Consider the following 14,028-nt stretch of genomic DNA (forward strand, 5'->3'; position numbering starts at 1 on the left):
AGTTCACCCAAAAATAAAATTATCTCATAATTTACTTACCCTCATACCATCCCAGACTTTCTTTCTTCTGCACAACACAAATTATGCATTTTAGAAGAATATTTCAGCTATGTAGGTCTATACAATGAAAGTGAATTGGGGCCAAAATGTTCCAAAAAGAACATAAAGGCAGCATAAAAGTAATCTATACGACTAAAATTCAAAACAACTATTTTCAATAAAGGTATGCACACCGCCACCACCACTTGCCGTCTGTCGACGGCACCCAGCTACGACTCCGGATGCTGCTCAAATTTTTCGTTAAATTAATCTCAAATCATTATCAAATGACATAGATTATTTACTTTAGCATTCTTCATTCTTGAACAAGGGAAAAACCTTGGTAACTTTTGTGTGTACTGTTTTCAACCTGAACCTCATCGACGTGCCCCGTGTTTGATACCTGTGCTATGTGCTAGCAGTGACACTGCTCTTCTCATCCAGTGTGCAACCTCCTTTATGGTTTACCTTTATGCTGACCTATGTGATTTTTGGAGCTACAAATATTTTGTCACCCATTCACTTGCATTGTATGGACCAAAACAGCTGAGAAATTATTTAAAAAATCTTAATTTGCATTCTGCAGATGAAAGAAAGCCATACACATCTGGGAGGGCATAAGGGTGAGTAAATTATGAGATAATTTTAATTTTTGGGTGAACTATTAACAAATGGAACCTCATTGTAAAGTGAGAGTGGAATAAATGTGTATAACCCCTATAAAAATGTTATATAATAATTTTTAAAAGAATCACATTTCATAGAATTAAACCTATTTTTGAATCATATCTATTGTATTAAAAGAAAAAAAAAAGCATTGTAAAGGAAAACTACACTTTCCATGTATGTTTATATATATACAACGTTTCAGTTTGTATGAATGTAAAACAAAAAGTTGCACGTTATTAGCACGGCTTTTGGACTTGTACCATAATTCCATGGTATTCTTTGAAGTACTTTTTTCATGTAAATAAATACCATGGCACATGAATATAGTAATCATTTAATACAATAGTGTGATGGGGAGAATGGCGTGGCTGGGCCGTGAGGGTGCATGGCTGGCGCTGAATCAGACGATCAGTGGGAGAGCGAAATAAAGGGGGGCCAGAGATGCCAGTTTGAGAGAGAGATGCACGCGGCCACGCTGCAAGTGTGTGTGTTTGTATATGTTTGTTTTATGTTGAGTTTTACATGAACGTTTACACTGACTGTTCAGCCAGTTCATGCCTCCTCCTTGCCCATCCTTCACCTGTTACAAATAGCACATCAAAACATCATTGTAACATCTATGGTACCATCACATTTATTTTTGTAGTGTAGTGTTAGATGTCAGGAAATTTAAATCATCAACTCATCAACTATGAATTTTGTATGCTCATTTATTCATATAACTTTCTTGCAGTTTCATATAGAAATATGAGCTGAGGTATTTTGACTAATAACCAGGCCTAGACACAATTTGCGCACGCATTGTTCTGATTTCCGCAGAATTGCTATTTTGTAATTCATAAAAGTTTTATGCATTCCCAACACATTGCAGGTTTGTTTACTTTTTTAGCTAATTTCATGATGGTTTTAGCTACCAAAAAGAATGCAGGACTCTCAGCTCCATTTAACAGTTTGTTCTGTTTAAATCCCTTCTGCTGAGTTTCCCCCTCAAAATTAGCATAAAAAAATACAAAAATGCAGAAAAGTCCTCAGATTCTGTTTGAGCCTGCTAATAACTCATATGGGGCCATTGTTTAGTACTTGGTTGTTTACTGTCCCTTTGCAGACCACAAATGACATCTAGTCACACTCTGAGATATACAAGTTCCACTGAGTGTTTAGCGGCACTTGAACAGAAGCAGTTTCCTGTAAGAAACACTGAGTCACATCCCACACCTCCCTTTAACTCGCTGCCTGAGTGAGTGAAGTAAGCAGGGAGCGTGAGTGCGTGTGAATGGATCAAATGTAACTTCAGATGGTCTGTCGCTTATTGACTGCTAAGGTCCTGAGGTGATTAACTCATTCCAAAGAGTAATACCTTTCATATTCATGTCAAACATTAATTGAATCACTCTCTGGAGAAAAAAAGGTATCTCTCTCTCATTCTTTCTCTCCCTCTCAAAAACAAATACAGAAACAAAGAGCCATTCCCTAAGTTGCGCAAGTTGCGTCATGTCCTGACGAGATTTGGGACTTAAACAATGATTAACTCAGAGGCACAGACACCACATGAGATGTAATTATGGATGTGAAAAAGAGTGACGTAACAGCATAGCAGCATGTGTGTGTTTTGATTTAGACAAGCAGAAGCCAAGTGGTCAGGCTGGTTCCAAAGTGCTGTACTGGGTGGGGTGAGCATGGACTTACACAGCTCTCATTCTCTCAAGTCCACTATGATGTTCCTTTTTGTTTGCTTTCTTGAAAAGACTCTCTTAAAAATGAATATGCCCCCAAGGCAGCAAACAGGCAAAACTTCAGATCAATCAAGATCAGAAGAGAGAACAAAATTGCAAAGGACAGGCTTGAAACTCCCTATTTCACATGGAAAACCCAAACTCGCCCTCTGCTAAAACACACACATCTCTTGATGAAAAATGAATGAACAAAGAGGATGAATAAGACACAGATGCTAAATTCGCAGAGGCTAATATCACTGAGAATGTCTGCATGTGTGAATCTCTCACATTTAGCATAAAAAATTTTGCCTATTTTTACTGTATGAGCCATTAATAATGTAAAAGTGTGTCACTAGCATCACCAAATGGAAATGCCAAAATAATCAATAATAACTGTTTTCAAACAGATTCCAGAAAACTCCTCTGATGGCCATTTCAGAGGAATCAACCAACAAATGGCAGATCTCTGCATAGTCAGCTGGGATAGGAGAAAGTGTTTTAACAAGATTTATTTTTGCATCGTGATATTGTTTTCATGACAATTTAGCACGTTTTCTTGACAGACTTATGAAACTTATCTTAAAGTGTTTAATTCTACAATGCTACAAGTTCTGTTTGCGGGAACATTTGACTGCAAACTTTTTGTCCTTGAAGTGACTTTGCTCTTACATCAGAAACAGCTTTATGCAAACATATGGGAAACATATCCTTATTTTCTACATGGCCAAACTTAGCTCGGTTTCCACAGATGAGAGTGGCTGATTGCTGGTGGCATGATAGAGAAGATATATTGGCTCACAGACATGGAGATCCGATTGACTGTTGAAACAGCAGTTTAATGTGCCTTGGAGCTCTATAATTTTTTTTAATAAATGTCCACATGTTTGGCTTGCTTGGATGATTAGAAGGTTAGAACTGGAATATTCTATAATAAGACCAACTTGGTCAATGTCTACTTAGGCAGCATGTGTACAACAGTTATCACAAAACCCGAAAGAACCGTAATGCAGATTCAGACTCTCTTTCTCCTCACACTCTTGTTTGCTCCATAAAGTAATCAGCCCCTCTCTCTCTGCTTTCTGCCTCTCTTATCCATCACTTTCTCTCAGTCTAGTCTGTTCTGGTTGAGTAATCAATCAGGTGCAACCTCAGCTACAGACATGGTGCACAGAGAGGACGAACCACAATTGAAGAGGACAAATCCAGCAACACTTGCTGAAGAGCGAAATTGACTGGAAAAAACAACACGTTTTGGCACACAAGCCTTCATCAGGGTTCACAAAGATAAGACAGAGCAGATACAAAGCAACAATTTAAATGCATACAAGAGTAAAATCTAGACAATCTCATCCACTAATCAGGGATAGTACTAATTAAACAAAAGGTAGGTCAATAAGAAAACTTTTGGATACGTAAACCTTCATCTGCTCTGTGTGCCAAAATGCTTAGTTTTTTTCAATATATTTCTCAAAACGTGTTGCTTGATTAGACATCTATTCTGGAAATCCAGTAACCACTGACCACCTTAAAAGTTTTCAGTGGTAATAGACAATAGACAGCGTAACTCCAAACACCAGACACGCACTGAGCTCTCTCACTGACAGAGTTTCTGCTGTGTCACAGAACTGTGGCTCTATACAGAATATAAAGAGATTCAAAGGCTTGGGTATTGCCAAATTGAGCATTTCCTTTCATAATGGAAATAAACTCTAAAATGGTTATTGGGAGTGGGCCATTGTGAACTATAACAAACTTGATTGTCATGAAATCTAATTTACATGAGGGGAATCACATTGGCATCTAAATGCTAATTAATTCACCCTGAACCCAAAGTGCAGGCTATAAACTGTTTAAATCATCTGGACTTAGTGAACAAAAAGTGCAGTTTGTGTGCCTGTCACTGCATGTGTAATGTGCATCAAGCCAGAGTCCTACAGATGAGTGAAAAGGAATGGAAGATGCAATTTGCATGATGCTATTTAAGTGTATTAGAATGTAGATGCTGTTTACATTGAGTGTAAATAGTGAGAGACTCCATTTTCCAAGTGTAAATAGCAATAAATAGGAACTTGTTTACACAAAGCCCACATAGTTTAAGATAATATTCACACACAGTTTAAATTGAAGTAATATGCTGTTTGTACTAAGGGTATATTGTCTGAGCAGTAGTGTGTGGAGTTAGTGAAAACAGCCTTTGCCAACAAGGTTGGCTATTTTCACAGTGTAAATAGACTGTCTTAACACATAAGGCTTCACATAAGCTTATATTCTGAATCCATTTTCACCTCAGTTTCAAAAATAATCTCAACATTATATACTTGCAGTGCTGCTTCTACTACTCTTCTGCCATGCAACACCATGTTGCTTATGCATGCAGTGTGATATAGTAATCTGTTAATATGACCACCAATATGAATATGCGTCGGTTATATTGTCATATAAAAATAACTTTCTAATGCTTTTGGTACTAGAAGCCTTGACTAACATAGTAAACAGACTTGTATGTATCATCATTTAATGACCTCCTTTGTTCCAAACTCATTTATTTTTGAACAAAACGCTGGTGAATTTTCATTTTTAGGTGAACTATTCCTTTAAGCTCGACGTGCACTTTAGACTCCTTCCATTAGACTGTATGAGAAGGGAGTTTACACAGAGCTCTTCCATTTAGTGCAACATAACCAGAATGGCCAGACTCCCTTTAATGTTCTCACAGCATTTCTTTGTTGATTTTAGCTGAGGCACCACCCTTTCCAAATGTTAAGGAGATGCTATTTAAATGAATGCCTCACCAGCACGATGCCTTCAGCTTGACCACAGTCAGCTCCATATATGCAAACAGAGCAGAAATAATGAGATTTTTCTCTGATAGGGGCAGAATGGAAAAATGCTGCCTCTGCACTTCCCTGGGGACAGTGATAAGAGCTCAGGGTCATGATAGAGATACCGCATATAGAGCACAGTTACAGCTCTCTCAGATATCTGCAGACTGTTTTATGGATACACGCATCTCATGGGGAAAACATACTGTTAGACACATAGAGGTGGATCTCTGACGAAGGGGGGTGGGGAGTTGGGGGAGGGGGGTTATGAGAGGGCAGGAGAGGAGATGATTGCATTTTCTTTCTTTAGAAGAGGAAATGAATGCAACTTTAAACTGAATGCACTATATTTATATTTAATATATAGAGGCAAATTTCAGCAAATTCAAAGAATGAGATATATCGCACATTAAAATAATAATGAAAATAAGAAATATTACTGATTAGTCATTTATTCATGATTACTAATTTTAATCTAAAGACAGTCCAAATAATGAATGAAAAATGACAGAGTTTTTAAAACATTCAAATTCAGACAGATTTGCTAATTTGATAACAGATGTCAACGGGTTTGACCGATATATTATAAAGCACCGATTCATAACAATTATTCGCACACATATAAAACATATATAAGACATTGCAGGTATGTTTTACTTAACACAAGCTCTACACAAGAGCCGATTAAATAATTTAGAGTAGAGCATAATTTGAAAAATGTACAGTATATTTATTATAGAAATTTCCTTAACTTTTCCAGGCCTGGAAAATGCTATTTTAAAAGTCACTGGTATTTCCAGGTTACTATAAGCTTGGAAACCCTGAATAATTTGTTCTAATTGAACATAGAACTTTGTTTTGTTTTTCATTACTACACAGCTAACACTCCCAGCAGACCATCCTGAGAGCTGTTATCTCTTCTGCTTTGACTCTAGATGTCTAGAGGGATCACTCTCTGTTTGACACCCTGTTTCCTCCACCACTAATACAGCAGCTCTGAGGGACTGTGAGAGCTAGCATCAAATATATAGCGCCGGGCATGGACCACACTGGAGACACAGATGAGGAAATGGAGCATCTGAGAGATAGTGAGCTGTGTCTGGGGCTCTGATAATTGCATACTATCTGTTATACACACTCACATAGATGTCACACACATGTTTGACAGAGGTCACCTCATGCAGAAGTCCAACCGTGGTTAAGAGAGGTTAAGAGAAAAGGACCCGATAGACCTGCATGCATGTTTAAAAAAAAAAAAAAGCCATTCAATTTGTTTCATTGTGAGGAGTGATGTAACTACTGCCTATACTGGGACAATGGGAGTTGTACAGCAGTATAGGTTTACACCCTTTAAAAATATATATATTTTTTTACATTAAATAGTTTCTTCTAAACCTCCTGCAAAACCATAATAAATTATTACTGGATCTCTTTGAAGTGTAAAAAGTTTGTTTTTGTCGTGTTTTGCAGTGTAAAAAGTTTTCAGAATCTTTCAATAATTGTTTTCCTGATTTTACAATACTAGATTAAAAAAAATATATGTATTGACATTATAGAAAAAATGTTGCTCTTTCAGTGTAAGTCTGCAGGATTTAGACTGCAGTTCTTCTATTCTATTTGCAAAAAGAATGTTTGGGAGTATAAAATGTATATTTCCTACAGACACACTAAAGTAGCAGATATAAATAACCATCTTAAGACAAACATTTTTGGGAATCATCTTATGTGCCTAAAACGTTTGCACATTACTGTATGCATGAAATGAGTGAAAGGATAATATTTGGGGTAAAAAGCCCCCTCTGTTGCACAGATTGTTTTTCTTAAGTGGGAGAATAGACTTTTTATGAAAAATGTTCAAAATGGGCTCACATTAACTAATCTAATTAATGTGTTTATATAATACTTAAGATGTTATGAAATGCCAAATGTGATTTAAACAAACAGAAAATGGTTAAGACATGAGGAAACTAATTTGCCTTGATCTTTTGACATATCAGAGGTCATTGTGCTAAAAAACATACTGTAAGTTTCAGAACTGAAAACTTCCTCCTTAATAAATAAAAAAAGAGCATTTATTTAAACCAGGCTGTTGAAATATCTAGTTTGGAATTTGTGGAACTTGTGATGCCACAGTTATCATATTCAGCAAGACATCAACACCTGTGTTTCGTAATTTCACCCTTAGCTCCACCCACTGGTGCTTACAGTCAATCACAGAGGAAAAGAGGAGCGAGTGCCTGTCATGAGACATCCATCTACAGCAAAGGGGACTAACACAGAACACCTTCTGGATTTAAATGTTTTTCTACATTAAATACACTAGATAAATGGCTTTGACTGTTATGTAACTGTTATGTACTGTAACTGTTTGTAACTGTTTCTGCTGCTGCCACTGACTGGGGGAAACACATGCTGTTCTGTGTGTATACAAACACAGAAGATGTGAGATGTCGCTCCTGTGAAGACCAGCATCTGTTTTGGCCTGTTGAAGCGCCCAACATCACCATGGATTGTATTACATTTTCAAATTCAAATATTCAGCATGTTTTTGCCTCAGATGAGCGTGGATTGCTTGTGAAAAGTCACAATATGATTTAAGCATTGCAAAGGAACTGTTATTTAAAGATGGAGCAGTTAACACTACGAGACCTGTGATCAAACAGTTTCATTGACGAATGTTTACAAATGCCATGACTTTTTAATAGTTGCTGTGGTTAAATGAATGCTTTGATACATTCAGATGAAATATGTTTGGTGTACGTTGTGTGTTAACCTTGAAATATAGTTTTATAAATTATAATGTGAAGCTTGTTCATTTTCTTCTGATTGAGTTTCAAATATGGGTGTATTTGAGGGGCTGCACAATGTTAACCAATCAGAACACTGGATTTATACATTGAAGTCTTAAGACAGGGAGGAAAATGACAATATATTATTAAATTATGACTATTTTGATGCAAAAAACAACAACTTTACTGACATTATAAGTGAACCTCAGGGAAGATAGTAAAATAATAAAAAAAGAGTATGTCATGACCCCTTTACCCCTTTTCTGAAGTGGTTAATTTTATTAAGCATTATCTCAAAAGCATCTTGCTGTCTCAAAAATGACCAATGTTTTATGAGGACTCTCCATAGTCATAATGATTTTTATACTGTACAAACTTTATATTCTATCCCCTAATCCTAATCCTAACCCTCACAGTAAACGTTCTGCATTTTTTCATTTTCAAAAAACATAATTTAGCATGATTTATAAGCTGTTTTCCTCATGAGGACCAACTAATTGTCCCCACAACGTCAAATATTTCAGGTTTTACTATACTTGTTGGGACATTTGGTCCTCACAACATAGGGAATACACGCTCACACACACACGTTGGTGCAAATATCCTTATGAGGACTCTCCATAGACATAATGATTTTTATACTGTACGAACTCTAGATTCTATTCCCTAACCCTAATCCTAACCCTCAAATAAAAAAAATTACATTTTTCATTTTCAAAAAACATTGTTTAATATGCGATTTGAATTATAGGGACACTAGAAATGTCCTCATAAACCACATTTATAACATAATACCCTTGTAATTACCAGTTTGTAACTAAACAAAGTCCTCATAAACCACCCAAATCTGCCCACACACACACACCAAAAAATTAAATGCATACTTTACAATGCCAAAAATATGTGGACACCTGAACAATTCACTCATATGTAAACCTTTGACATTGAACTCTTCCTTTGCTGCAATAATAGCTTCCACTCTTCTGGGAAGTCTTTCCACTAGATGTTGGAACATGGCAGATTTGCTCCCATTCATACAAAAAAGCATCAGTGAGGTACATTTCAAAGGTGTTTAGTGAGGTTCAGGTCTGGGCTTTGCACAGGCCAGTCATGTTCATTCACACACAGTAGACCCATTTGTATGGACCTTGCTTTGTGCAAACTGCACAGGTGTATTGTCTTACTGCAGCAGAAAAGTGCCATCCCAAAAGTGTTGAAAGCACACAATTCTTTAGAATGTCATTGCAGTCTATGAAATTACTGGATGAGTAAAATGTGTTAATTAAAAGGTGGTGTTGTCCACATCCTTTAATAGCATTCAAGCTTGAATAACATGATGAGGGTCAGTTACAAGCCTAACACTTAGAAAACCAAAAGAACTTAGAGCTGTCACTTAATTCAAATGATAACATAAAATAATATTTTTAACACAAGGACAGGACATTAATGGCATATACTGTTCATCAAGCAGTGATTTGTGAACGGGTGATTGTATTACAGAGGGTAGGTGTGCTTTGCCATCATGCATTTACAGAAAAGTTGAAAATACTGTATGTTTGGTACACATACACAGGATACAGACAGCACACTCTCGTGGATTTCTGAGACTCTTATCTGATTTGTCAAATGCAATTAAAAGGATAGTCCTTCTACCTACACTACACCACAGAAATTTCCAATCCTAAGACACGCACATAAACAGAGAACTAACCGGACAAACCAGCAAATTAGGAAACAGGGCTTAAGATAAACTTAAGATAAACTTGAATGATATCTTTTAATCTTTAAATGACAGATAAACAGAAACTGTATCTAGAATTTTTCTTTTTTTTTTCTTTTAGTCAAGTAAGCCCTTTTGTAAACTGTTAAACTCCAATAAATACACTATGAAGGCTTATTGTGGCTTGTGCTGAAGGGCAGAGAAAAAAGGTGTTCTATCAAGGAATCAAAGAAAGAAAGCTCTTCTCACACCACAAGACTATCACATGCCTGCCCTTTAGTTGAAGGCCTTATTATGATGACATCAAAGCTTAGACATGGGAAAATAGCTACAAGGAGATACACTGAGCTATAAAATTATGTCAATGCCAGGAACATCAGGTGACCCCCTGGTGACATTAGGGTATAAAATACATTTGACCTAAATTGCACCTGGTGTAATAATTCCAGCTATATGAACATAAACTTTTGGCGTTGTCGCCCTCCATCTGTTTTTTCAAATTCAGAGCTAATGTAATCAAATTTACACATCTCAGCCTTAGTAAAATGTGGTCAAGGAAATACTACTGTATATCAAGCCATGATATACACAAAGGGCCAGGCTATTTTCATGACCGTGCTAGGCGCAGCATAATGCGCAACGACCATGCACCATGTCTTATCTAATTTTCGTGAAAGTGCTAATTCTAAGCATAATTTTTATGCCAGTGCAAAGAGCCAGTGGAGAAATATGTCATTGAGCTAAGACGTTTCAGAACCATGTCTGTTTTCAGCACAAAATCTAAACTCGATTCCTGCATTTGCAGTTTGCCGATTCCACCATTGTCTGGTTAGAATGTTTTAACTACAATTGTATTTCTGGTCTAATTTGTATTAATATTTTTTTCACTTGTCATATTTAAGTCATTCCAAACGAGGCCGGTAGAAGTTGGAGGGGGTACAATATTTTAATTTTAAGGGAGGTAGTATAGGATTTATTGAACACATGGTAATATTAATTACATATTAATTAATATTATTTCGTTTGAAGTGTAGTTTGAATTTAGAAAAAATTCCAGTTTCAAAAAATGTTTCAAAAAATCGTTTACATTTTTAAAGCAAAATCGACTGGTAGAAGTGAAGTGCGTGCACAAATCCACAGCCTAACCTGAAAGGTTGATACGATCACTGTTAAAACAAGCCATGATTTGTGTGTCACTTGATAAATGTAATACTTACATTCTCTATAATTTAACCTACCGGTAGTCTATATCCAAATTCTGATGAGAACCACATTGTCCATGCGAATAAAAGGAACATGCCACTGTAATAGAAATATGCCTGACATTCAACAAGGACACAGTTGATTCCCAAAAGAAGTACATGTTTCTATTCCTCTATACTTTTTCTATTTCTACAAATTTGTATTTATTGTATACAGCTGTTTACACTACCAACTAATTGTGAATGTGCTGTCTTTGTTTAAATCGTTAGTGCTTGACAGGGAATAGACTATACAATAAAATGCTGATGGTGCAATTACTAGAGAAGAATCTCAGAACTAAATTTCCCTTTGACCCAGCTCATTACTTACGCCTAGAACTAGTGAATGCTTGCACAAAAATACCAAAACGTCATGGCCATGCCCATTGACTCAGCACTTAGCGCTAGCACTCTAAAAATAGTGCCGAAAATCTAAGATCTTCCTTATGAAAGAAAAATCACAAATGAGATCAATTTATTATCTCAATGAGACTAAATGGAGGCACTTTTGCTGAAGTACCCTGCTTCTCTTCTATTTTCTGAGATAATGGGTCTGATCCAAAACCTTGTGAGCTTCCTTCGGAGGCAGTATTTTGAGGCATCATAGGCATGCTTCCAACACAAATGCTGTTCCAAAAGCTTCATTTTCATTTTGCTGCCTCATAAAATATCTAGTTTTGACTGAAATCTAAGGTAGCATCATATGTATTCTTCTCCAGGTAGGCGATCCCAGAATGCACCGTGATGAGCTTGGTGGAAAAATAAATCCAAAATGGCAGATGAAGCAACAGAAATTTGGATTATAATTATCCTCATAATCCATTCAGTATGGAAAAGTATCAATAAAAAATAGTTTAATATCATAGAAAATTGTGTACTCTGTGTATCTATGCTCATTAGAGGATCGTGTGAAATCCATTGCGAGCCGAGTCTCTCGTGCACTGCGTCAAAGACTATTTAGCAGAAATTGGAACGCTCAATTAAGGAGCTCAACGTTCAATGGATGTAAAAAGGAAGTCCAGCCTTACAGGTAAAAGAGCCAATCACCTTTTAGATACAGACATCGCCTGTCAATCAACTCGAGAATGCGCATGAGCATTAGCAAAACAAGCTGGTAAAATTGCGAGGTTTTTTCAGGGTAATCTGAGGTAAAGAAGCACCATTTATGATACCAGTGTTGTTTGATTTTACTGCTGATTTGAAATATGTCTATATTATGTCTATAATATGTTTTTTTTATTTCAGTCCTTCCGCATTCAAGTTGACAGGAGCTGCACTGTCATGAAATAGCCTCCCGGGAGCATTTAAAAGATGGCTGACAGTGGACTGACTTGCTAGAAAGACTTTGGCTTTATTTGAAAGACATGGGTAGTTGCCGCCTATGTAGAGTGTTCCAAATAGAAAACAGCTGCCTATGTAGGCAGAAGACAGCAAGGCAGCTAACTATGTTTTGGAACAGACCCATAGACCTCATGCAAAATCTCAATAATGTTTTACACTGTGCTAAATTCAAGTCTGCAAAGAAATTAGATTTGAATTAGACAAATTCAATTTTAGACAAAGTTGATATTTAAATGAAACCTAATTAAACATATACAAAACATTTGGGTTTTGTATATGTCACTCACCCAAAACATAAATGTTTCAGTTCTCTATTGGCATATTGCCATCATATTAATTGCATTTCTCATGGCCCTGATTTCTATTTGTCCATACTGACTGACTTGCAGACTGTTCAGTATGATAAAGGCTTTTAGCACTGAACAAGTTACTAAAAGCTAGATCAGTTATCAATATCATTAGCAATGTTTTGTAACTTAGAAGTGCCCCAAAGGGCTGCTGCATTTTTCTATATATAGAAACTAGAAGCAATCACAGCCTTGTTCACTTTTAGGAGGACAAGCAGAGTATGTTAAGCATATAATCATATAGAAAATATATTTTAATAAATGTAGAAAATAATTTTGGTCCCTTAAAAAAAGCACTGTGGTGGCATCATGGTCATAGACCATTTAGCCCGAGACTAAGCACTTGTGTTAAAATGAATCTGAGAGATTGGAACACCCAATAGAGTGGGTGTAGAAAAGGAAGTCTGGCATTACATGTAAAAGAACAAATCACCTTTTAGAAACACACATTGCCTGTCAGTTAACTCGAGAATGTGCATGTGCACTAGCTGGATCAAGCCTGAAAAAAATATGTTAGCACATTTTTTAGCACGATGAGCTAAAGAAGCACAATTTAAGATACCATTGCTGTCACATTTTACTGCTGATTTGAAATATGTACTTTGACAGTAATATGACCAAATATTTTGGGTATTTCGGTCTTTCCCCATTCAAGATAGAAGCTCTAATTTTATGCCACTCGTATTGATAGAAAACAGCCACCCGAGAGTGGACTGACATGCACTGAAAGAGACTTTGCCATTGTCAAGTTATGGTTTCAGATAGTAACACCATGATACTTTAAAATATACCATAGTACTGAATGATTACCATATTCATACATAATGGTATTTACATGTTACTCCAAGGTACTACCATTGTACATGTCCAAAACATCTTCTGGCATTGATCCAGTGATGATATCAGATGGAGTAATACCACACTACTTCCACGATACCTCTTAGTCATACAAGATTACCATTTTCATATTCTATAGTGTTTATTACCTAATACAAGGTACCTCAAAGAATACCATTGTGCTAGCACAGTACAAGTTAAAAAAACCTTCTGGTGGTATGAAATGACATATATACAGCCCTCTCTACAAGTTCAGTTAACAGATAAATACTGCAGCTCCCAAAGAGAGATACATGTGTCCTAGGACAAGCAAAAATAAAGGCACAAATCAGCATGACCAACAAGGGAAAAGACTTAGTTGAGCTGAGCTCATATGGGAAATACTCAGAGAGAGAGAGAGAGAGAGAGAGAGAGAGAGAGAGAGAGAGAGAGAGAGAGATTTTGCTGCAGCAAAGCTTGTATGAGCCTGACCCAGCACAAACTGCCATGACCTACTTTTCCTTTCTCT

General features: G+C 36.5%; 1 protein-coding gene across 1 annotated transcript in view; it reads right to left on the minus strand.

Annotated features, from left to right (window-relative positions):
• Nucleotides 1–14,028, minus strand: part of LOC127634578 (GAS2-like protein 1) — a 41,996-nt gene that overhangs the window by 16,289 nt on the left and 11,679 nt on the right. The window lies entirely within an intron of this gene.

The sequence above is a fragment of the Xyrauchen texanus genome, chromosome 4 (genome assembly GCF_025860055.1).
Source record: "Xyrauchen texanus isolate HMW12.3.18 chromosome 4, RBS_HiC_50CHRs, whole genome shotgun sequence".
In the NCBI taxonomy this organism is placed as follows: domain Eukaryota; kingdom Metazoa; phylum Chordata; class Actinopteri; order Cypriniformes; family Catostomidae; genus Xyrauchen; species Xyrauchen texanus.